At 48.4% G+C, this 24,455-nt stretch overlaps 1 protein-coding gene across 10 annotated transcripts in view; it reads left to right on the top strand.

Moving 5' to 3' along the window:
• The window catches only part of GRIN2B (glutamate ionotropic receptor NMDA type subunit 2B), a 630,348-nt gene that overhangs the window by 214,361 nt on the left and 391,532 nt on the right, over positions 1-24,455 (top strand). For 9 of the 10 annotated variants that reach the window (XM_079936840.1, XM_079936832.1, XM_079936835.1 and 6 more), the window contains 3 exons: positions 209-355; positions 2,983-3,219; positions 4,187-4,621. The gene's annotated coding sequence lies outside the window, so the exon portion shown is untranslated. Of the gene's footprint in view, positions 1-208; positions 356-2,585; positions 2,659-2,982; positions 3,220-4,186; positions 4,622-24,455 lie in introns of those variants that run through there. The other variant, XM_079936833.1, reaches the window with a different exon arrangement.

A 24,455-nucleotide genomic window follows, 5' to 3' on the forward strand; every position in this document is an offset into this window, starting at 1 on the left:
TGCTTGGGAAAGTGGTTTCTAACAGTCATAAAAAATCCTTAATATTTACTGAGACCCCACATGTGTGAAATTGCACCACTATTGGAGGAGATCATTACGAGGATGTGACCAGCAGTTGACCCACGAGTTGGACCCAGGCAATATGAAGACTCCTTACACCCTCCCCTTGTCCTTGGAATATCCATTTCACCCACTGTTCCTGCCCTAGGAGCCACTTCAAGGATGCAACCCTGAGAGGATGTATTAGTGACACCATCTGGAATGAATATGTGACTGAACCCTGTTAGGGCTGCTGTCTAGGTCCAGCAGGTGTGGAGATCTACTCATCTTGCAGCTGCCCAAGACAGCAAGCCTGGTATGTAAGTTCCTTTGCTTATTACAATGGCCACCTACCAATCTGGAGTGGTCTGCCTCTTTCTTTGGTCTCTCCTTGCCCTCTCTGTACTGGGGCCATTTTGAATTGCCCCAGGGGAACTTCTGAGGTTGCCAACCAACAGCCTAGTGCTGGGAATATATGGATACCTAGATGCTGGTCTGTCTCCCTAAGTAGTTGAACAACTAACTGGGAAGATAAGAGGTATACTGTACATAAGGATACACCTTTAAGTTTAACCTTATGAAATTGCCTTTTTATTATAAGTCAATAATTAATGGTTATTTCATATGATTAAATGCCAGTAGCTTCATACAGTTCAAGATAAATAGCTTGTGGAAGTATTGTTCTCCTTTTGGGCCAGTTCTTCATAGTGCAGGACCAATGTCCAATTTGGTATGTGTAGTATCTCGTGCCTGGGTCGTACATGCCAGTGGCATCACCCAGTCATTTCGTGCAGATTCCTCTACACATTTCCAAATGCAGAGGGTGGAGTCAGGGGGATGGTGGTGCGGTGCCAGACCTCATTTAAAAATCCTTGAAATTGTTACAGAAATCAGTTCAGGCTTGGTTGACAGAAAAATATCTTCTGTGGACTTGGAACTTGAGCTAGAAACTGAAAGAGAGGGTGGACTTAGTTAGGGAGAGGGGATCTGAGATCTCATCCTTCTCTATACTTGCAAAAGTGAAGAGGCAGGAACGGAATTGCTGGGTCCAGGAAAGGAATAAAATAAGAGAATTGGTCCAATTTTGGTGAAGAGGATCAGGGATAGGAAGGGGAGGGTGGACTCTGAGGTTTAAAAAAAAAAAAAAAGTAGATTAAAGGTCAGCCTTGAGTGAGATTGGATACTATTGTGAAGTTAATGGGCATTCCCAGGAGGAGTGTTTCAGGAAAGCCCCACAGGGCTCTTGCTCTCCTTATCCTACACCCCTCCTCGAATCCACATGCTAACAACTGGAAATCTACACCTGGAGTGGCTGGGTTGGCCCTTGTGTGTCAAGGGGCACAGCAATTCAGGGCGCCTCTGCAGTTCTCCAAAGAGGTGGAAGGTCAGCCTTACCCTGACTTAGAAAAATAGCTCTACCATTACTGAGACAGAATAATTCACACGTGAACACACTGTATTTGTGTTTTCTTGTAATGCTTATGTGTTTGTGTGTGTGTTAAAAATCTTACATTCAAATATTCGGCCTATCAAAATCAGGAAACATGAAAGAATTAGTTCAGATGTATTATGGGTGCTGTCTGGTCTATAGGACCCCATTCTATATAGATCAAAGCACCCAGCTACTAGGTGTAAACACTTCACACAGGATTGTTACCCGTGTGTTTATATGGCTGCTTCTCAGGAATGTGGGTAAGAAGCTCAGGACATAACCAGGATGAAAATGCTCCACCACTGTAATATTCTGTATCTCTGAAGAGACAACGGATCTGAATAAAAATGATGCCTCCACAATGATACTAATATTAAAAGTAAACAATACTACAGGTGGTGATAAGTACTGTTAAAATAGAAAGCAGCTTAAGAGGGAGAGAAATGAATAGACGTTTGCTTTTTACAAGAGGGTGGGTTTTTAAATGCCCTGAAATCTAGTTTTATTTAGGGATTATTCACCTGTCTCATCATCTTCTTCTCAAGGTCTTTAAATAACAGGATCTACTTTAATGAAAAATTCCAAATTCTTCAAACCTTCACTAGCAGTCAGCAAAGCACGCATGTAATCTGTACTACACAAGGTAGCCCTTAATTACATTTACCTTGCTTTGTTTCCCCCCGTTTTACGCGTCAGCCTCATGGGCTCAGAATAGATCTTAAGCCCCTTGAAGGCAAGAACCCGGCTTTAAACTGCGTCCAGCACACGCCACGTACTTAGGAAGCAAAGGCTGATTTATGGAAAATCAAGCAAGGATCGTAAATCTCAAACCGCAGCTCCGCCTTGGAGACGCTTTCCGCAGCGGAGCGGGGCCGCCCGCCGGGGGCACTGTCTCGCTCCCCCGACCCCTTGGCCGCCCTTCCTCGCTGCCGTTTCCCACTGCGGCCGGCAGGAGGCGCCACGGACTCGGCTAAGCGTTCTCCCCCTTCCTACCCCACTTCCCCCAGCACGTGACGTGGGAAGCTGCCTCCGCCAGAGACTTAGCATTAGGAGTGAGGGGGTGAAGGGGTCTGGGGGTGGGGAGGGGGATGTGGAGAAAGAGAACACGCGCGCACACACACTCTGGGAGCAGGAACATCTTCCCTAGCTTCGCGGGTTTCTCCTCCCACCAGAGCAGTGTGTGAGAGGTAGGGGTGTGTGCGTGTGTGTGTGTGGGGGGGCACGTTTTTGAGTGTGAGACCCAAATCCAGACCAGGCAGCCTGTGATCTCCCGCCCTGCCCCCGTACCCGGTGATTAATCCCCCGTTTTCTTACTCTCCCCTCCTCCCCCTCCTCCTCTTCCTCTCCCGCCGCCGCGCGGTTGACTTGCCCCCGCCCGCTTCCCCTCCCCCGGCTCCCATCATCACCAGCTGGAATCTGGGCGCCTGCCTCTCCACCCCCCACCTTTTTGGAGAAAGGCAGGTCCCCCACCCCCTTTGAAAAACCACTTCCTTCGGCTTCTTCACCTCTAGGAAATCTCGGGGCTTTGCTCTATCGAAAGTGCTCGGCTGGGTGATTTCTGAGCACCACCCTCCAGAAGTGCTGGCGTCCGGATGCATTTTCCTTTGCTTTGCAAAGAAGAGTCGTGAACTTCAAAACCCTCCGAGACGGATTGTTAATCCTGCTTTGCAGGAAAGGAAAATCCTCCATCCTCGGCCACCGGCCTCCCCTCTCCGGAGACCCTGCTATCGCCCAGGCTCTCCGAGCCGGTACGTAAATATTCGCCTTGGAGTCTCTTGTCTCAGTTTGGGGGGGGGGCATGGGGGTGTCAGGAAGATAAAGCGTCGAAGCAGTGGAGCCGTTAACCAACCTGGCATTAAGTAAAGCTCTTAAAGCCTGCAGAGCCCAGCACTTGCTCATTTGGACGTGGCTTTTTACAAAAGGTTTTTCAGGGTGAAGGGATAGGGCACTCTATGGTGTCTTTTTGGGGGGTTAGTCCCCTTACCGAGCAGAGAGGCTGGGCATCGGTGCCCCGGGCCGGAGCCACGCGCCGCGACCATCCGTCCAATCGACACGTTTCAGGTGAAGCCCCGTGAGCTGCACAGCAGCGCGGCGGCGGCGGCGTGAGTGTGCGCGGGGGTGAGTGTGAGTGCGCGCGCGGGGGCGCGTGCGTGTGTGCGCGCGTGTCAGTGTGCCCCTTCCAGGGAATGCCCAGTGTGCACCCGGTGCACAATCACAACCCATTCAGCGCGAGCCCGGGGTGGGAGGAGGCGCTGCTGTTGGAGACGATGGGGAGAACGAGACAGACATGTCAGCAGCACTGCAGATGGGGCTGGGGGCCGCACTTGCTGGCGAGTTAAGTCGGGGTTGTGTTTCTGCGTGTGAGTGAGTGTGTGTTGCTACGTGGAGCCGCTTCTCCCTCCCTTCCTCCCTGCTTCCCACTTCCCTCCTTCGCTCCCTCCCTCCCTCCCTCCCTCCCTCTCTCCTCCTCCATTCAGGTTGGCTTTCCCACCTCGCATCCATGCCTGTCCCAGGAATGGTATAGCCAGACCTTTTCTGAATTATTTATAGACCGGTGCCAGCTGTTTGCAATTCCTCTCGTGTGCACTCTGTGGGAAATGCAGGGTTTCCTCCCCCTTTTCCTTAAAACGAATTGATCTCTTTTTCGGAATGCATTTTTCTCACCCTCTGGGGGACACTCGAATCAAACCTTGACCGCCTCTTTTTCCCCCTTAGGAAGGGGACGCTTTGGGAATGACCATGCTCCACGGAGGGACAGAGCCGGCCCCCTTCTCTACACAGAGCCTCCTCCACTAAAGCTGCAAAAATCAAAAACCGTAATTGCCAGAAGAATCATTAAAAAAAAAAATAGTCCAGCCACTAACCTCACATGCAAACGGAATAATCACTCGGGATTCTGCATTGTGAGCTGCTCTCCATACCCTGAATTACCTTTGAAGTCCATCTTTTTTTTTTTTCGTTGAATTTGCATCTCTTCAAGACACAAGATTAAGACAAAATTCACGCTAAATTGGATTTTAAATGATCTTCCTTTTATTTATCCTTCGTCTTTCTTATGTGGATATGCAAGCGAGAAGACACGACTGGATATACCCAACATGCTCACTCCCTTAATCTGTCTGTCTAGAGGTTTGGCTTCTACAAACCAAGGTAGGGCAAATTCTATTTCATTTTCTTCTCACCTGGGGCAGGGATTCCTTGTTTATCTCTCTCTTCAAGTCCCTCAAGTGGATTTTTTTGGGGGGAAGAAAAGGTAACAAGATATTCAAATAATGCTGTTTGGGGAAAAAGCCTTCTTACAAAGGGGGAAATCTCCCACGTTATTTCTTTTCCTTCCTCATCTAACAGGTTTTGGGTTTTTTGGAGGCAGTGGAGGTGGATGTATGTAGGGACAGATGTTGGATGGCATAAGGGTTGGGAGACCTGTGTGATTTTCGAGTTAAATAGCCATTTATTCTCCCCAAGCTAAAGCTCTGATTTTTTTATGGGAATCGAGAAAGCTTTTTCTTTTTTTCAGGCTGCTTTTTCCCCTTTGCCACTTCCATGTCTCTCTAGCTCCTGTCTCTACCTTCCTAGGTATCCTTCTCATGCCTTTTAAAAGATGAAATAATGAATGAGATTACTGTGGCTATTGCCCCGAAGTCCACTTGCTGTCTAAGTGCTGACCCTGGGCCCAGAGATCCCGGGAGGCCTACTGCAGAGGGACAGGTCTAGGTGGGGAATCAGGCTGGCCTCAGAACACCTGGAATTGGAGGATGCTGCAGGTTAAGAGGACTTAAATCTTAAGCTTGGAAAGAAGGAATTCTGTCAGTATTCTGCTTTTTAATTTGTATTTTTTGGTGTGCTATTATATTTGAGATATAAATTTCTCCTTCTGTCTGCACATCTATTTATACCCACACATCCTCCGAGCAAACTGTTACTTCCCCACTCTTGCAAAATGGCTATCTTGCAGAGTTCTAAAATGCTGTGTGTGTGGCAGGGGTGCAGAATTCGACACGTGAGTCTTTGTGTTAAACAAAGAGATGTGCCGTTTGCATGTGTTAGCCTTGGACCCTCCAAAGAGAATTAATACTTACATTTTTCTCCCTCTCAGCAAATTCTACAGCATGTGCAATGTGGCTAGGTGGTATATTCATGCACTTGAAAAGAGAAATAGCAGGAGAAATGGAAAAGACTTAGCTAATGGCTCTTCAGCTAGTCGCTCATGCAATCCAAGACAACTCCGAGGAAATCAGGTCGCCCGCGGGCTGCAGGGCTAGGTGGTGAGCTGGTTACTCGTCACCTTGTCCACTGACCGTATGTCCCCAAACTCCGAAGGCACCCAAGGGCAGGAATCAGGTTGAGATCAAGATCTTCCAAACAGTGTGGCAGAATCACTTGCACCAATAATCTTCCTGAAAGTATTCTCCCCCTAAATCATTTCTCCAGTATTTTTTATAATACTTTGAAACAATCCAAAATACTACAGGGATATTGGGGAAGACGTTGAAGGTCCTTGTCACTCAACATCACGGTAGAAGAGAGTTCTTCATCGTCCAGAAAGGATGGATAGCATCCAGTTCACTACTCCCCTCCCCCAGGTTTCATTCTCTTGAGCGTTTCTTGCTTCAGCACTCATCTGTAACCATGGTGTCATCTGAGTGGCGGGTTGGGATCCCACTTTGAGCCGTGCTCGCCATGTCTACAGATAGCTGAGGTGATCCAGTGTGTGCTCACCTGAGACACCTGAGCTCATTCCCCATCTGCTTCTACTCCTTCAAGTGGGAGGATGAACTCTGAATTTTACTTAAAAATAGAACAGAGGTGTGGGTGATAAAAGCAGCCCCACGCGCCACGATTCCATAGGTAGGATGAGCAAGGTGAGGTGCGTCTCCAAGGGCATTGCCCTGTTTGCATTCCTGGGGCCACGACAGTGCTCTACACCAGTCATCATGTGGATTGGTGACGAGGTTGCCAGGAGGCCTTTCGACAGAGTCTCAGCCCCGTTTGCCTTGAATGCTAATGGGGTGAAGCCAGGTTCCAGGCCATTGTTAGTTGGCTCTAAGACTGGGCAAAGGACAAGACATTGAAAGGGGAGAAAGAGGACTAGGCGGTGGGAAAGCCACAAAGAGGAAAGAATGGACTCCATCCAGAAAGTGCTTGTTGGGATTCAAGGAGGAATCGCCACAGGTGGTCTGTGTCTTTCCACATCCAAAGCCGTTTTGGAGACCTTGGGAGGTGGCGGCTGCCCCTGTCCTCGTGAGTGGACGCCATGAGGCTGTGACTCAGTGGTGCTCTGGGCAGCCTCAGGGCCATTGTTCTCTCCCCGTTTTTTCCCTCACAGCATAAAGAGCTGACCGGGTTCTATTTTGTCTTCTCCCCTCCTGCCGCCCCCCTGATGGTGTGGGCACATGGCAGAGAAATGTGGCTGCTGGTGGGAGGAAGAGTACATTTACTTTCGGTCGAGGTGCCTCCATGATGTGCAATTAAGAAAAAAGAAATTAATAGGAAATAAAGACTCCCCAGGAAAGCACGGTTGAAGGTGTTAGGTTGGTGATTTCAAGAGAAGCTGAACGACGTGGTGTCTTCTGTGCCTGTGTTTCAGGTGTAGCGAAGCATGATGGGTCTGTGAACACGATGATATGGCAGCTTAGAGACAGGAAAGGAAAGGAAGGAAGAGACAGATGCTGAAAGGAAGATGCTGAAAGGAAGGAGAGGAGCAGGGTGTGCCCCGGGGTGTCTAGTGCCTTCTCTCCATTGGTTCCATCCCTGGGAAGCCTGTCTATCTGAAGAGCCTTGTTTTGCCACTGCAAATGTATAATATATCGGGGGGTAGATAGAGGTAAAGAGAGTAAGTAAGAAGGCAAAATGACAGAAAAGGAGGAGGAAGAGAAAAAATTCCTCTAGTCACTACTTTGCACACCCAGTGCCTTTCTTTTAGGCTGAGCGGGAAGAGAGACTTCCTCTGGTGAAGGGGTGAACAGCAGGTACCTTGATTTTGTATTCCTGCTTCACTTCCAGAAAGATGGCTTCAGAACCTTGACGGTCTCCCTTGACCTTCGTGTCCACACATCCAGCCTTGTGTGGGGAGGGGCAGCGGGTACCTGGGAGGTGGACACGTGCACTAAAATTGGTTGGTGGGATGAATGGAGAAACAGGACTGAGCTGATGTAGCCCTTGGCCACATCATCGTCACCTTGTAAAACCTTCTCCCGTTACCTCCACGAATATGAGGAATCCAGGATGCAGGGCTCTTTTTTTTTTCTTTTTTCTATTTTCTTGTTCAAGAATATGAAAATGGAGGCGACACAGCCACTAGTACTGACAGGCTAAAGCAGAAATTTAGTTAATATATAGACTATGAACTAGAGAAGGAGGTGAGGGAAAGGACAGGTTATGTGTTAAGAAACCAGAGCAAAAAAGCAGCCTCTAGGAGCCAGGTGGAACTCATCATTCTAAAGGTTGGGAAACTATTGTTCTGAATGATGACCTTGACCTTCTGTCCATAATGATGGAGAGTACAAAATAGCTCATCTCGAGTAACTTGTTGGGGTCAGGAGTGGATAAGCTCCTTTTCTTCACTGCCGTTCTGCACCCTCCTTAAGAATTCTAGAAATTTCTTCCTTTCAGTAAACTACTCTGCTACCATGCATACATGGTATGCACGGTATCCTGGTATCGTCTCCCTGTAAATAAATATGGATCCAAAGAGTTATTGGTCTAATGAATTGTTCACATTTATTAAAGTGCATCTCTTCTTTGCAACCACAAGAAGAGTCTCCAGGGAGAGTAGATTAGTGGTTGAATTGATACTATCTTTCAGACGGCTGCAGAAAATAGAACAGAATGTGAAAGAGCAGGCCTAACTCAGAGGAGATGGGTTCCTACCATGCACCTGTGGCTGTTAATGGTATGTCTATGGATGAATGAACGGAGAGAAGGGAAATATTGATTAGTGAAAGATGCTATTTGTTGTTTGTTCTGGTGGGTACAGGAATGGTTTGCAGTTATGTTGTTAGATGAGATCAAGGATTTGAGAGCCCTGTGGCACTTTTGAAAGCATCTCCTCCGGACTTCTCATTTAATAGATGAAGAAACTGAGATCCAGGGAGATTAAGTGATTTGGTTAAGGTTGGGGCAGTTGCTTAGTGCCGAGTCTCTGTGCACCACACCATTGAATAGAATGAGACGTTCTTGGAGGTTATTTGTGGATTTCGGACATCTATATCAGTGCTTCTCAAACTTTATTGTAAATAGGAATCACCTGGGGACCTAGTTAAAAATGTCCATTCTGGGGCTTCCCTGGTGGCTCAGTGGTTGAGAGTCCGCCTGCCGATGCAGGGGACACGGGTTCGTGCCCCGGTCCGGGAAGATCCCACATGCCGCGGAGCGGCTGGGCCTGTGAGCCATGGCCGCTGAGCCTGCGCGTCCGGAGCCTGTTGCTCCGCAACGGGAGAGGCCACAGCGGTGAGGGGCCCACGTACCGCAAAAAAACAAAAAAAAAACAAAAAAAAACAATGTCCATTCTGAATCACCAGGTCTGGGGTGGTACCCGAGATTCCGCATTTCTAACAATCTCCCAGGTGATGCCAAAGTTACTGGACCATGCATCATGGGTCTACGTCATTCCTGAACCTAATTCTATATCATGGTTAACACTGGCAGCTCCACGTATATTTCTGCTTTGGGGACTTCCAGCATTTCTGCTTTGCTCTTAAAAGTAGAAAAGAAAAATTAGAAAGGGACCTGTGTGTTTAAGTTCACCTGTGTCCTCTCTTCCCTCACTGTCCCACCCACATGTGTCGTTTGCCTCTTCCCCTCCCATCCTCCATGCCTTCTTATGCTGGCCCTTCTCATAACCGATTCTTCTCCCTCTTTTTATGAACTCCTGCTTCTGTGTTTCTTTATTAGTATCTCTTGGTCTCTTTTCTTTCACACTATCTCTTCTTTAACTTTATTTTTATGACTTCTGCTCTCCTCAGTTATTCAACAAACATTTGTTAAGGACCAATATTTGTCAAGCACTGACTTATGAAAAAGAATTAGCTCTGGTCCTTGCCTTCCAGTAACTCATGATTTAATGGGGGAGACATGTAAAGAGACCACCATATCCTTAGGTAAGAGCTGTAAGAGAGAGCAGCCTGGGAGAAGGAGGTGGGCTTCGTGGAGGGGTTGACATTCAAACTACATCTTGAAAAATAATTAGGAGTTTTATAGAAGAAGGAGAGAATGGTCATCTTAGGAGGATGGAGAGGCAAGTGGTGTGAAGGGGCGAGCCTCCCGTGCTTCCTCGCCTCCCTTAACTTGGGGAGAAGATCAACACAGGAATGTGCCGGTTCACTGATGAGGAATTTCAGATTCCAAATGCCGAGGCCAGAGGAGGAAGTCAGGGTCTTGTTGAAAGAAGAGGAAAGAGGCTCTCATTGCTGCTTTGGTGTTTCTACAGTTAATGAATGCTAGCCCTGTTTATTAGGCTTGCCTCTGGAAGGAGAAAATGATACAATTTTCATTTTAGGCCACTGGCTTGCAACTAACTTTGTTGATGGCCATTATAAAGAAAGGGACAGCTGTTAGTCGGTTTGTAGTCAAGGAGAGAGCTGGATCCTAGCCCAGGCCAAGCTACTGGGAATGAGGACCCAACCTAGCCCCATGTGTTTCTAGAGTAGGGAGGCAGAGAGATGCCATGCCATCTGGACACTAGCTGCTTTCTTTCATGGCGAAGGGGAGTGTTGGAAGAAAAGGGGCATAGTTACTCCCGGGGCATTCACAAAATGTTCTGGTAGCCTTATGAGATGGCCTCTTGTTTCAGAAGTATTCTTCATGGGGATGCCCAGGTGTAGAGATGCTAGGAAGACACCTTTGGCTACCACTTCATTAGACTGTAGCAGTGGTGCCTAAGGGGAGATGGATTGGAAATGAATGTTCCCCTAAGTTTTATTTGCACCTGTTTCTGTTCCCCATCCTTCTACCCTTTTCCCCCCACTTTCACCATTTCTCTGTATATGGTGGTCTGTATTCATTTCATTAGCAAAAGGAACCTAAGCTTGGCCTGAAGACTTTTTAAAGACCCACCCGCATGTAAAGAGAGTATCCTGAGTCTGAAGGCATGTGGGTGAGCAGATGCCATCACTGGGTGGTGGGATGTTAATTTCAAGGTGACTTAAGGGACAGGACGGTGGAGGCATAGTGACAAGGCTGTGCTCAGAGGGGTGGGGAGGGGGTAAGGAGGAGGCCAGACCCGAGGGAGTGGCAGGCCTGGGAGGAAAGAGAGGCCCAGGCTTTGGCCCTGCTGGGGTCCGGCCTTTTAAGGGGGAGGGGAGGCGGTGTTTGTCATCTGTCGTGGAGAGCTTCTTAGATCAGGAGAGTTTAAGGTTTTGAGGTGAACTCACTCGACTCCTAACAGCCAAACTGTGCTTCACACACGCCATCCTCTGTGGCTTTGCTCATTGCCTCATTCAGACTGTAAATTTCCATCTTTAGAAAGAAATGTCAAGTCTGAATTTCTTATGAATCTTTGTATAGACCCTCTCAGGGCTTCAGCTGGTTAGAATTTCTTAGGAAGTCAGGTCTTGTTTCTTTTGGAGAGGCGGGACTCCAAAACAATGGCTGGATGAAAGCTGCATTGTTCAGGGAGGGGAGAAGAGAGGCTTGGGAGAAACCTGAAGCTTAGCTGATGTCTTTACTCCTTTTCCCAAAGCCCACTGTACTCTGTGAGAATGTCCAGATGTTCTGGATCAATCCTCCCACCTTCAGGGGGCCTTAGTCTGGTCACTGGTAGCTGGTGTCTTTGGATTAGAGATCAGGGTTTCTTGTGTGCATCCAAATACACGCATGCACGCCACCTAGACTTGTGTACATAGGGACATGTTTGTGCAGGGACTTCCCTACCAAACACTAGTCAAAAATAATCTTAAATACATAAATGTGTCTGTGCGTTTAGGTAAGTAATGCGTGTGTGTGTGTGTGTGTGTGTGTGTGTGTGTGTATGTGTGTGTGAGGGAGACCTGGGATAATAAGAATATTAATGCTGGACTTCCCTGGTGGCGCAGTGGTTAAAAATCCGCCTGCCAATGCAGGGGACACGGGTTTGAGCCCTGGTCCGGGAAGATCCCACACGCCGCGGAGCAACTAAGGCCGTGCGCCACAACTACTGAGCCCGTGAGCCACAGCTACTGAAGCCCACGCGCCTAGAGCCCGTGCTCCGCAACAAGAGAAGCCACCGCAATGAGAAGCGCGCGCACCGCAACGAAGAGTAGCCCCTGCTCGCTGCAACTAGAGAAAGCCCGCGCGCAGCAATGAAGACCCAACACAGCCAAAAATAAATAAAATTAAAAAAAAAAAAAAGAATATTAATGCTGACAGCACCTTGGAGATTATCTGTCTTCCACAGCCACCATTTTGAAGCTGTGAAAATAGGTCTAAGGTTAGCCACGTGGTCTAAAGTCGTGTACACGTGGCAGAGCCATGTCCACTGAATCTCCTTTCAGTACTTTCCCCTCCATTGCCCTGCCCCACTTGTCCCTTTGGGATGCCTGACCCCTAAGTCAGCCAGTGGTGAGCGTTTGCTCATCCCCACATCTTCTGAGCCCAGGGTATCGCATACTCCCTGGATGTGCAATGGGTCTTTAAAATGTTAAGTTTCCCCAGGGTATCCGGTAGCTGCCTGCCTGATGATGGGGTAGGTGGTGGTCTTGGGAGTTGGAAGCTCCTTTTTGTTTCTGCTTGTGTTGTCTTACTTTGGGACCATGGTTTAAGCCATGGCCACTGGCTGTTGATTTCCTCATTTCTGGAACAGCAAGACAGGCTAAAGCAGTGCTTCTTAACCCCAGGTCAATAACACAACCACCTGCAGAGCTTCGGCAAGAATAAATACAAACAACTAAACAGCAACATCCCGTGGACATGGGATATCCATGCCCAGGCCGTACCCCAAACAGTTAAATTAAAATCTTTCAGGGAGGCAGTCAGGTCAGGCAGTAGTCGTTTAAAAACGTTTCCCAGGGAGTCTCATGTGTGGCCATATTTGAAAACCACTGGGCAAGATGATTGACAAGGCCCCTGTTAGCTCACAGCATCGTGCAGTCCTAGCATTTGGATGTGTAGACTGAGACCCTGTCGCTGTTAAACCGTCCCATGAGTAGCATGAGGGTCCCTGAGTTAGGGGTCAAAAGACGTGGCTGGAATAGGAGGGGATTCAGCGTACAGAGTGCACACCAATGGTGGAACTGCTGTGCAGTTAAGAGCAGAGCTGTATCTACCTCGCTGCTGAGCGCTCTCGCCAGTGACACAGGCTGGGGTGGAGAGTTAGAGAAGTCGGGGCTGCTTTCCCAGACACCCTTGAAACAGGTGTGGCTGGGAAGTAGGGCGAGCGGCCGTTGGTTCCGCAAACATCCTCTGTTCCCCTTAGTCTTTATTGAGGGTGCCCCATTTCTTGTTTTGGAGAGGAAGCCTCATTTCACTCCTTTGTAACACTGTAAATGTAGGAAAACTATTCAAAAACGGGGCTGGCTAAGCAGACCCTGATTGACTGGTGAGGGGTGTGCATGGTACAATTATCTTAGTGCCAGTTGGGATCCACCAGCCCCGGTCTTCTCCCTCTCAGTGCCTGAAATCGAGTATTAAAGGCATGAATAGGAGGAAGAGGGTGGGAGGCATTAAGCTTCGTCCTTCTGTGACTGTCACGTTAATCACTGAGTATCAGGCGGGCTGGGTTAATCGTTTTCTCCTTCCTTTCTGACTCCCTCCCTCCCCCATTTAAAAATAAAGATGGACCCAAATGTACAGAGACGAGGGGAAAAAGCAGATTTATGGATCTGTGTCCCTTTGGAAAGACAAACCGTAAGAAAAAATACTAGTTCTGTTGTGGACGTGTGCAAGCTTGTGAGTGTGGTTTGGAGCCACGGTGGAGTTTGGTGGGATATGCAGGGGTGTGAGCCGCTGAATGTCGAGGAGAAACCTATGCAGTGTACTCCCTGATCTGCATTTCCAAATATCTATTGGCTGACCCTATGCAAGCAAAACATCCAACTCACTGAGATGCTGCAGCCTCTCCCCTTGCATTTCTCACCACGCAGACCACACATTCCATGGGACCAGAATTGATGTCTTCAGGGTTTGTGGCTCTCCTTTTGATCACCTTGTTAGAAACTCCAGGATTGTTGCTGGGCTTAATGGGAAGGAGAACACATTTCAGTCCTGTTCTGGTTCTTTTTACGCCTGTATCCTGGTTTTTCCTTCAGCTCACAGAGGAAGAGAGACTGCAGAAGAAATCTGACCCTGACCAAATACAGGTGCTCAGATTTGGAAGGTCTTTCTTGGTAGGAACATGCTGACCCCTTGGCTTTTTGGAGAAAAAACTACTGGATGGGTTTTCGTAGAGCCTCCACATAGAAGAGAAATCACATTTGTTTGTTGATTAATTTGTCAGTTTTCCATGAGAACATTTTTCCTGCTTTATGTCACCTTATGTCCTCTGTGCTTAGCAGAATGCTCTCTGCACATGGGCACTGCTCAGAAATGCTGGTTGCTGATACAGATGACACTCGGAAATGAACGTGCACTGGGGATAAAGTTGACATATTTATACCTTTTATGTTTCCATTTCCTTGCCACACAAGCACCTCTTGATGCTTTGGGTGAACTTTACTAAAGCCGTGTGTGGATGAGAGTGTCTTTAGTGCTAGCTACAGGCCGACAATGAAAATATACCCATTTCTTAGTGCCTCACTTCTCTGAGCTTCATTTTACGTTGTGTTCAATGAGGGTATTTCTTCCAAAAGCTCTCACTCATCACTTATTACACTTTTCCCCTTCCCTTCAAATTCCACGTAAATACTGTCCATCCCTCAATGTCCATCTCAAAGACTGTCTCCTCCACCAAGTCTTTCTTGACCTTCGCAGCTAGAAATAAGTCCTCCCAAGTCATTTGTTTATGTACTGGTTTTATTTTCCCTCTGTTTGTAGCACCTTTCTCATGTTGGCTTTTGGGGCAAACCCCTAGGAGGGCTTTTTCATCTCATGTCCCTCAGTTACCTTCACTGTTCTGGGCTTTCTGTAATAAATAGGATAATGGTTACTCACCTTCTCCTTTTTATTCTGTATCTCTTCGCAGAGATGCTTTGATTTCAAGATAAAATTCAGAGTTGGCTCTGAAAATTCTGTATGGTCTTTTCACCACCCTAGCAGGGCGTCTCATCTATCGATAAATCTGTGTGTATGTACCTCAGTTTGTGTAACCTCAGTTAGAGGTTAGGGAAGGGTGTGAGAAGGTCCTGGCATTAGGTAGCCAGAAATTATAGGTCATTTTGGAGATAAATGGCGGAATGAAAATACTAAGAATTATTGCTGTTAGTTTAAATATAATAATGATCTAAAAGGAATTGCCTCATTTTTGCTTAAGACAATTTCAATTTTCTGTTGAAATTGGGCCTTGAATCGGCAATAGATACGCATGGTTCCATTATATATATATATATCATATTCTGGGTTACATTAACATATGTTATCTCATTCAGTCTTTACCAGAAGGCTGACATTATTTTGTTTCTCAGATGAACAGAGTGAGGATTCGAGAGGACAAGAGCGCATGGCTGTAAGCAGCAAGCCAGGAGTGCAGCTAAGGTGCTCTGGTTCTAACCCCTGGCTCTTTAAATTCTACAGAGCCGCTTCTATGTTAAAGGAGGTGAGGGTTTATGTGTAGAGGACCCGGGAAACAGCACGTACTCTGAAAGTTCAGCTAAAGTGACTTCCTTCTAGCTCCCTCCTCTTTAGGCTTTGCTCTTGGCCAAAGGCAAAGTTGTTTTCAAGTGGAAAAACGCATCCTATAAAATAGCCAGTTTCTGGACCGTAATTTAATTTAGTGAGGACAGAAGATGAGAAAGCCATGGCACTGGCAATCAGCATCTCTTTGATTTCACATGATGGTTAAGGCTTGGGCACCATCTTCTTAGCCTGTTCCTACCATTCTGTAAATATACTTCACCTCCAACTTGAAGACTCTACTTCCTTTAAGAGAAAACAGTCCTCCGCTCACTTAACCTTGGACATTTTGATGATTACCCATTTTCTCTTACCTATTTCTTTCTCAAACCCGTTTGTAAACTACCACTTTGAGTGGAGCCTAATGGTTAAAGTAAGAGAATGGTGGTCAAGAATCCTGCTTCGTAGTTGTGTTTTTATTAGTGAGGGAACCCACTATTATTGTTCTATGAGATACACTTGCTTCATTCCCAAAAGGGAACTCTTTTTGTTTCAAATATCTGCATTAACTATTGACTCAGAGGGCAGGTTTTTTTTTTTTTAATAAAATAAACATACAAGACAAAGGATCAATTTCCTATATCTTTGTTTTTCTATTTAAGAAAAGAGGTTGTGGGGGCTTCCCTGGTGGCGCAGTGGTTGAGAGTCCGCCTGCCGATGCAGGGGACGCGGGTTCGTGCCCCGGTCAGGGAGGATCCCACATGCCGCGGAGCGGCTGGGCCCATGAGCCGTGGCCGCTGGGCCTGCGCGTCCGGAGCCTGTGCTCCGCAACGGGAGAGGCCACAACAGTGAGAGGCTCGCGTACCGCAAAAAAAAAAAAAAGCAAAGAGGTTGTGTCTTGGGGCCACAGGGAGTTCTGGTACCTTACCCTTATCACATGCATATTGTAAAACTACTTTTCAGTAATTTGAAGCAAAGTGGTATTGAGGGAGGAACACTGGCCAAGGGGCCGGGAAGCCAGGTCCCATCTCAGCGCCAGGTCAGCGCTGTGGGCGCTGAGGGACTTGGGGCAAGTTACCCAACCTGGGTAATTGGGGCCCGTGTGCGCCCAGCAGAGCGCCGGCAGGGGGCGGGCACGTACCAAATACCTGGTGGCGTGGTGTGAGCACCTACAAGCTCTGTGTTCAGTGCTTCCATGCATGAATGAATCCGACGGTCCCAACCTCCTCAGAGGCATGAATAGTTATTACCTGCATTTTATGGGCGAGGATACTGAGGCCACGGAGAAGTTAAAACTCGCGTAGCTCAAGTGGCAGAGCCAGGATTTGAACCCAGCCGTCTGGCTGGAGCTCACTCATGCTCTTAAGCTTTATGCTCCACAGCTCTGTAGTAAATTTTTATGGTTGACTTGAGCGGTCAGACACTTAGAAGAAACATATTGTGTGTCCGGTTCTCGGATGGTGGAGCAAAGAGAAGAGCGTGCACAGCAGAATTTGCAGGGTGGTTAGGACCACGCTCCCGAAGGGCTCCTTAGATGTAGGACCCACCCAGGACCAGCTTCCAGAAAAGCCTGGGAATGTGTTAGTGTCCTCATTGTTGAGTTTTGCCGTGGGTGGAGTGGGCTGTGCTTCTCTACTCCTTGCTGTCGCCCCCTTTTGGTTCCTTAAGGTTTCCTGGCCGCCATCGGTGCCAGTGGCACTTCAGGGGTCCCTGGCAGCCTGCTGGATGGCGCCCCCCTCATCCTCTCTTACCGCAGTCTAACACGGTGCCAGGTCCAGAAAACAGCGGTTGAAAACAAGCACTCCGGAGTCAGACAGCCAGCGTTTCTGTTCAGCTCCTTTAGTTTACTGGGCAGATGCTTCACTTCTCTGTACCCCCAGATTCCTTACGTAGAAGGTGACGTAGTCATAATTCTGGCCTTTCAGTCGTTGTGAGAATTAAGTGAGTTATTTCACTTTGAACAGTACGTGTCTCAGAGTGAGCATTCAATAAGTAGTAACTACTATGACAGCCCCTGGGCCCAACCAAGTCAGAGCCAGTTTGGTGGTGAGGGTGTAGTGCATAGTTGTCCCATGTATGGGGCAGTCGTTTCTGGCTTAGGGCCCTCCAGATCAAGACTGGCTTTGACTTCTGTGAATATCTCATCATATTATGGATGGCAGGAGAAGAAAGTATGGACAAGAGCTGACATGTTCCTAGAATATTGAGAGAATGTGAATTCTAAGTACAAAAAAAAAAAAAAATGCAGAAGATACCCACAGATAAGCACCAGTTAACCAAGGATGTAAACGTTAAAGTGAGCTTCGGGCAGAATGACCACGAACTGATCAAACAGAGGAAAAAATGAAAAGCTGTAAGGAAACCTGCACACAAACGAACAAAATTTGAGCACGAAAGGGAAGTTTTCAGTGAAAGGAGGGAACAGAGGCCAAGACAAACCAAGTTGTTTATAATAGTAACAATCACTTACATTTCTGGAATGCTTTATAGTTTACCGAGGGCTTTCTCATATGTTTTTTTTTGGTTTTTTTCTAATAAATTTATTTATTTTTGGCTGCGTTGGGTCTTCATTGCTGTGCATGGGCTTTCTCTAGTTGCGGCGCGTGGGGTCTACTCTTCATTGTGGTGTGTGGGCTTCTCATTGCGGTGGCTTCTCTTGTTGCGGAGCACGGGCTCTAGGCACACGGGCTTTAGTAGTTGTGGAGCATGGGGTTCCATAGTTGTGGCCCGCGGGCTCTAGAGCACAGGCTCAGTAGTTGTGGCGCACGGGCTTAGTTGCTCCGTGGCTTGGGGGATCTTCCCGGACCAGGGATCGAACCCGTGTCCCCTGCATTGGCAGGCGGATTCTTAACCACTGTGCCACCAGGGAAGTCCCTCTCATATGTTTTTTCCCCCAACACATTTTTTGATAGTCCCAGTGTAGGAGGAATTCTGGGCAGGAACTCTTATCCCCATTTTACAGATGAAGAAATTGAGGTACAAAGTGCTCTAGTGATTATACAAAAGTGTATAAGTTGAGAAGAAAATAAAGAGATGGAACTCCATCTCAGCTTTTCTGAATCCCAAATCCAGAGCTCTTTCTTCTTTGCCTCTACCTTGAGAGAGCCGAGGAGAGATGCTTGTTACCTTGGTTGAGGACGCCCGGAGGAAACCTGATAGGATAAATTTTCTTCTTAGAATTTACTCAAAGAAGAAAAATGACTTTGGTGGGCAGGTGAGCCTATTTAGAAAAAGTGAAGGTGGTGAAACCTGGAAAGGTCAGGTCAACATATTGTGCAAAAGATAGAAGAATTTGGGACAAGGGAATTATCGTTTTACTTCTTTATATTTTCCTTTTTATAAAATTTCCACAATAAAGTGAATTATTGTCACATTCAGAAAAGACGAGGTAGGAAATTAAAAAATGAGAATTTTAATTATATCAGGAATCAGATAAAAGTAAAGGGGTAAAAGTGATCACCATAAGGGCTAGAGGTATTCCTTACTTTCCTAGGATGTAGCTGGGAACTGGTTACTCACATACAGTCACACGTGTGGGTGTTTGTGGGTACGTGTGTGCATGGGTGTGTATAATCTGGATTCTAGCATGGGTTAGGGAGCACACAACCGAGTTAAAGTTGGGGGGGATTTTGAAACACTGCAGGGCAAAGCCTGCCATTTGAGAAAATCACAGAGGACTGGAAAGACATCTGAGGGCTAGCTCCTAACCTTTTTAAAAAAGAGATGATGGCTGGAAATTACAAACTCATAAGCATAAATGTTACATTGGAAAAAATATTGAACTTAACAGTCAGTTCCCAACACCTTGAAGTAACCATCAAAGTGGCTTTTTAAAGAGCAAACCCTATCAGAGCTGTGGTTTTCTGAGAAGGACGGGCCTGGCAGGCTGTGGGAGACTGATCTGTGTAATTAAGAAAAAGTAATGAAAGCTTTAGATTTGACTTCCCCAGAGATCCTACCTTTTAAACAGAAGAATGGGGTGAGTTGCATAGACGGTGCTCAAAAGGGAGTGATGGACAGTGGCTGCCGGCTCTGGCGATGACCTGGAAGTGTGATGGCCTCTCACCTGGGGGGACTTGAACTCAGCCTGTGTTCCGTCCTCGACAAGGTGGGGACTGAAGTGCTCTGCCTGCCTCTCGGGGGCTGTGCTCGTGGCTGAGGGCTGGGGAGGTGTTCCTCCAGGGTTGGCTCTGCAGCTGTGGTGCCCGGAACAGCCCCCTTTACAGCCGCCACAGGCCCTGCTGCCACCCCGCTTCATCTTTGTCACCACCCTTCCCACTCCCGGTCCACACACGCACGTGATCAGCGATTCCTAAAACGTGTGCTCTGGACCCTCTTCCTAGAAAAACCCACTTTCATGCAAACTCCCCAAATTCCACTCAGAGGATTAGGATGGATGCCGTGGACGCCAGGTTCAGAACCCCTGTCTAGACCCCGTGTCCAGGGCACACCCTGGCAAGTATTGCTCCACTTACCTGCCTCTGGAAGCGGGTGGGGTGTGGGGAAGAACTCCTTGATACCCCAACTCCCGTGTTCTTCCAGGATCAACCAGCCTCATGGCTTCATTTACAGAATGTTTATGAAGGCTTGAGGTCACGTGCAGGGCGCCGGGCTCTCTTTGCTGTGGAATCAGGCATCATGCCTGTGTCTCCAAGAGCCGACAAGCCAGGAGCTGAGACTTGAGCTGAGCCAGCCAGCACGGCCGCTCGGGAGTGGGGGGATTCAAGTGCTTTGGAAGCGGTGGATGCGATTCAGATGAAATGGGCACAAAGGAACACTGGCTTTAATACTCAGGCTGCTACCTCAGCCCTCTCCCAGTCTACCTCAGCTGACTCCTTGACTCTTGTCTGAGGCCCTGAGGACAATTTCTAGCCAGAGATGAATTCTCCTTTGGGACCCCAGAGTGAGGATTTCTTAAGGTTTCTGAGAGGATCCCCCTCCCCTCCCAACAGAAGGGACAGTCAGTGGAGGTAACCTTTTCAGGTTCCCTCCTTACCCTTCCCTCCCGATGGGAGCTTTGTATTTTCTACTGGGTGTCAGGCAGTGCCTTTCCAAGATGCCTTGGGGCCAGCATCTTTAGGATTTCTAGGCTGGAACTGCTGTGGTTTTTAAACCAAAGCCAACCCGGATTTTGAATAGTGCCTCTGGAGGGAGGGACCGAAGCCCCGTTAGCTCTGCCCACGTCAGAAGCCCACGAGAATCGAGGGCCAGGTCCTTGGCATCGAAGGGACTTGGGTGCAGAATCCTGACTGCTGCTTTGCCGTCGAGTGACGTTGGATAAGACCCTGGGCTTCCGGAGCTCTTGTGTGAAGTGCAGGTTACGTGAAGGTTAGATGAGGCAAAGTATATAAAGTGCCTGGAACTTAGCTCCCTCACCTCTGCCGTCCACACCCTAGGAGCAGTGCCCGGGGGTTCTCGGTAGGGCAGGAAAGAGAAGAAGTGATGCTCCTTGCTGGCCTTCCCCATTGTCTGTTTCTCCCACACAGATGCCTACCCCCACCTATTCCTCAGCAGTGCTCCACCCTGGCTGTATCACACACAGGAGGGACAGTGTAGAAGCTTGGGTGCGTTTGTGTCTGCGTAACGAGGGAGACAGAATGAACTGTGTGACACCCAGGGGCCCAGGATGCCCTCGGGGAGTGGGGAGCGCTTCTAAATCGGTCCTGAAGGGGCTCCTGAAGGGGCAATCCGGAGAGACCTGGGGCCGGGATCCTTGCGTTATTATGGGAGAGGGAGGGAGGAAAGGAAAGGGCCCTAAGGAGTTTCCCCTTCCCAGACCCTGGGGACGGGACTTGTGCAAACAGAATGCCAGTCTGACTGTAGTCCCTGGAGAGGGGGCGCCCACCTCCCGCCCCACTTCCCAGCCCGGCCGACGACAAGGATGTAGTCATCCACGGTTTTGGCAGACTTCTGGGGAGAACCGGAGAGCGACAACTGCTCTCCACCCTGGGAAGTTCTGTCTGGACTCCGGGGAGTTTTTGAGACTTCTTGGTGTGGAGGTCAGCCAGCCTGCCCGCGGGCCGGCCCCTCCCGGGCTTCCTTGGGTGTCACAGTCGTGGCGATGGGCCAACCTGCTGTCCAGCAGACAAGTGCCGGCTGCAACCTGCTCCGTGTACATCTCTGTCTTAGTCCTGCCTCTAAATGGTGACAAACAGACATTTTGGGAAGGAATTCAGCATTATGAGTTCACAGAATGTCAAGCCTTCGGACGGCAAATAGAAATCAATTTGGCCTTTTTCTTGGTTTTCGGTCATTTGCACCATGTTGCCTGCCAGTCACATAGGCAATTCAGGGTTAATCTTCTACAAAATGAATGCCGTGTGTGAAAATCTGAGTTTAGCGCCTGCAGGCTGGTGGGTTATTGGTCTTTGTGAAAGCCTCCCGTTTCCATGGGAGAAGGGATGGATACGTTTAAGGCCCTGGGTCCTATTCTCCTGTGGTCCTGGAGTCAGGGGTGGGGATGACGTGGGTGTGGAGGCAAGGACCCCCTCCCTGTGCTCCCGCCGGGTTCCTCGGTGCCGCTGGGCTCCAGCCCAGATGCAGCTGGAGGACAAAGCTGCTGCCAGGGAAAGCCGTGCTCCCTACTGCTGTGTGTGTGCAAGAGCCAGCCCAGTGCACGTGTGTGTGTGCGCGTGCGTGTAAGACAGACACAGACAGAGACAGAAAGACGGAGAGAAGATGAGAATATGAATGAAAAATCATTCCTTCGCAGGGTACAAGGAGCCTTAGAGAATGTTCCCTGGGGCACCGATTCTGATTTCCTACTCAGGCACCAGGTGGTCTAATGTACAGCCGGGCTTCCGGACCCGCCTCCCTGGTTCCTCTCGCACACCTGCTCCTTTGTCTCCCGTGTGCAGGGTGCCGCTTCCCCTCCTGCAGTGCCGCTTGCAGCATCTACTCTAGGAGATCCAGTGCCCGGTTTCTGGAAACTCCTGGCCATTCTTGCCTGCCAGTCCAGTGGACCCATGTTTCTAGAAGACGTGGTGGCTTGATTGAATAAATGCTCTTAACCCTGTAATTTTATGCACACAGCTCTTCATGCTGTGGAAATAACTGTTCTTAGATTTGTTATTGTAAGTGGATTGTTCAGATTGCTCAGAGGGAAAGAACTTTCTCTAATTTTAATAGAACAAGTGTTTATTTAGCTCTTCACTTAAAATAGTCAATGTTTTTGCTTTTTGTTCCTCTTTCTACTATATTTCAAAATATACACTAAAGAAACTTTGAAATACGTTGGATTCATTGTTCTTACACGTTTCCATGGCGCGTCAGCCCCTGACCAGCTGAGGTGCATCCTCCCCTTAGTCTACGTTGCACCTCCATCCAGATCTCCAGCAACGTCCCGTCCCTAAATGATCGTGTCTTTCTCACCCACTCCTCCAAAGACCTCGATTCACCTTCTCTGTGGCCTTCAAGCATTGCTTCCTCCATCTCACTTCGATCTGACTTGCCATTGTGGAACCCTTGTTGCTCCCCTCCCCTCCCTACTCTGCCACTGAGGTTTCATCTCTCTCTATGTTAATTTCTCCATCAGTGACCCATCAGCTGGCAGTCGTATCTGCTTTATCTGTTCTGTCACTCATACTACTAAGGGCGGATGAAAAAGTCCCAGAAGTGATCTCACCCATCATGCTCAGGGTCCTTCCTTCCAAAACACCATCATCACTGAAAGATGGGGTGACCAGCCTCTGTCTCCGAGCCCCAGAATCACATGCTTGCCTTGTCCTGAAAACATCACCTCCCTGAGCATTCGCTCCAAGCCCCTGCTCACAGCTGATGGTCTCCTGACACTTGGCTGAAAAAGTCAACACTCTCTGATGTACCTGTCCACAGTCCTTCTCTTTTCAACACAGACAGGCATGTCTGTGTTTTGTTTGCTGGAAACTGCAGAGGGGCCTCTGTTCCATCTTTCACAACTTCAACAGGCTTCGTTTCTGGCCCAGTCCATCTTTTCATTAGGAGTTTTGCTGTCACGCTGAAGGCTCCTACTCTCCTGAAATCACGAAAATCTGTCTTCACACTTTTTCTTCACTGCTGCTTTCAATGTGGTTGCCCTAAATCTTTATCCAAAGCAAAATTCATTTTTCCCCCAACCCAACTCCTCTTTCTGAGGCCCCCATTTCTTTCTCCCGGAGCCTCAGGCCTGGCACCTCAGGGAGCTTGTGCATCTCCCTTATACCCTCTCTTCAGCCCTGATGGACTCTGTGGAATCTGTCTTCAAAGTGCTTTCGTGTATGATTCCTCCTTTCCGCAGAAAAAGCAGTCAAGCCTTGTGGTACACATCAGGGACCTTGGATCCAAACCGCCTGACAGGGACTTCCCTGGCGGTCCAGTGGTTAAGACTCCGCGCTTCCACTGCGGGGGGCACCGGTTTGATCCCTGGTTGGGGAACTAGGATCCCACATGCCACACGGCCAGAAACACAGACAAACTGCCTGACATTGCCAGTTCCTAGCCGTGGAACCTTTGAAAAATTGCGTAACCTCTCTGAGTCTCTGTTTCCTTACTTATATAATGGGGCTAATAATAGTATAGCTGCTTCAAAATGTTTTGGCCTTAAATCAATAAATACCTATGAAGTACTTAAAACAGTGCCTGGCACACTGCGTGCGTTCAACAAATAAATGTTAGATGTTACCATGACGTCACATCAGTGGTTCTCGATCAGGGACCATGCAGCCTCTCGGGGGACACTGGGCCACGTCCGGAGCCAGTTTTGAATTTCACAACTGGGAGAGAGGGAGGCTACTGTCACTTAGTGGGTGGAGGCCCCGGATGCTGCTAAACGTCCCGTAATGCACAGGACACACCAATCCAGAAACAACAATCCAGCCCTGATGTCAGTAGTGTCGCGGGTGAGAAGCACCGCTCTACATCTTGGCTCCAGGCTCCGCCACCATCTTCTCAAGGTGTAATCTAGTGTCCGTTTCTGTTTCATTTCTCAAGCCTCAAGGCTTTGGAAGACTCATTTTATCACCTGGCTTCAGTGGCAAACTGATTCTGATGGTTCTGCAGTCTCCACGTCCAGCACCCTAATTCTGTCTCCAGTGGTTTCTCAGAAAAATCTCCCCTGGCCCACCCTCCCAATATCGGAAAATGTTCAAGGAAAAACATTTCTTTAAACAAGACCCAGTGTTCCTGTCCCTTCTCCATTCAAATGGCCACCCTCTCCCAACATCCCCCACTGCCGGTGGCACACCATCCTGGCACTGGTTCCCATGGCTGTTTCTCCCAAAGACCCCCGCTCCAGCCCACGCCACCTTCTGCCACTTCTTCCTCTGAACTGTTTCCTTTGATCCTCATT

The sequence above is a fragment of the Stenella coeruleoalba genome, assembly GCF_951394435.1.
Source record: "Stenella coeruleoalba genome assembly, chromosome: 11".
Classification (NCBI taxonomy): Eukaryota; Metazoa; Chordata; class Mammalia; order Artiodactyla; family Delphinidae; genus Stenella; species Stenella coeruleoalba.